The sequence below is a fragment of the Nannochloropsis gaditana genome (genome assembly GCF_000240725.1).
Source record: "Nannochloropsis gaditana CCMP526 unplaced genomic scaffold scaffold130, whole genome shotgun sequence".
In the NCBI taxonomy this organism is placed as follows: Eukaryota; class Eustigmatophyceae; order Eustigmatales; family Monodopsidaceae; genus Microchloropsis; species Microchloropsis gaditana.
Genome location: NW_005803823.1, coordinates 4,343 through 5,851, shown reverse-complemented (window position 1 = coordinate 5,851; position 1,509 = coordinate 4,343).

The window sequence follows — 1,509 nt, the reverse complement described above, 5'->3', positions numbered from 1 at the left end:
GACCCCGCCAACCGCAAACAATAACAAAAACTATATCAATTTTTGATGAAGTTAGCATGTTATTAAATGTGGATATTGTATAAGTTAAAAAAAACACGAATGCGTCTTCAGTCAGAGGTGTTTTCTTGTGTTAAAGAAAATATTTCCTAAAATTTGACCACCGGCAGACAACCTGAACCAAGGCATCCGAATAACAGTGAAAGAAAGAAGATACATGAATCACTAATGAGACCATAAATTTAATTTTTGTTAATGAAGTATGGACGTGGAGGAAAGAGTCCTGTTGAAAGTGTTTTGAAAGTATCAAAACCAGGGTTCGAGGGCCGAGGCTCGGCTAGCGCCACCATCGGTAATGAGACGTGGGCTCTACTAGGTGCTTGAAAGCAAATTAAAAGCATATCACATAGACTTTCGTTCATCATTTTCTTTAATGGCAACTAAACCTCGCTACACGAAGTTCAAAGGAATAATACCGATGCATTCCTTTGGAATGGACGAAGATTTTCAGTCTTTCTGTCATCGCCTCCAACTCCATGTTTTCCTTAGCACACGCTCCACCATGCCACTGACACCCAGAAAAGAGTGAAAGAAGACAAGTGATGACCGTGGGACGATTAAACGGTTGTCACAACTCAGCATGTCATTTTTTTGGCAATGAGATGTATTCAATGGACTAAAGACAGAGCCCTGCCATATCTTGTCCCGTTCAGCCCCTAAAAAAGTGAAGCTTTATAGGAACAGGAAACTTGAACCCAGAGAACGTCGGAAAAATTATCTTTTATCCCGTTCGCGTGGGATGTTATCCGTCCCTGTAATGCTGCTGTTGTGTTGGCAGAGCAGCGTGCGACGTGCCTTGGTTTCCGTGGCTGGATATCATTTATACTGAATGATGAGGAGGGAGATGCCGCCAAGTGACGGGACGTCGAGACGGTAGCGTGCCCTGGCCTGCTCCCCCGTCCCATAACATTTTTGGCCGCATGTGGACAGAAAGACGCGTCTTTCCAGCCAAATCCGGTAAATTACTTATTGGCTCTATTGTGGAATATGTATTGTCGGCACGTGAAGTCGCGAACCAGCTGAGCAAATCGAGATGTAGGCTGTCTGGAAATATTTCCTGCGAATTAGGGTAGGCGCTTCGCCCATGCACTATCAACATCAACACGTGCACTTTGCGGAGTGGAAACCCACTTGAACATCCTCACGCGGAAGTAGCACAAGTATAAACGTCATCTCATTTCGTGCGCACTCTCAGTTATGCTGAAGCCTGTTGCTGACGCCTTCCTGCTCTTGTCCTCGTCACAGGCTTGCCGTCATTCGCTTCACAGACGACACGTGCCTTTCACCGCTAAATTGTCTCGCAGCGACATAAGTGCAAAAGACATCTCGGCCGTAATTTCCATATGCTTGATGCCTGATCGAGTTCCTCTCGTGCACCGTCACCGCACTCCTTATCACTTCCATTACGAAGACGAGGACGAGGAGCGACGAATCCCACCCTCGCAGGGACAG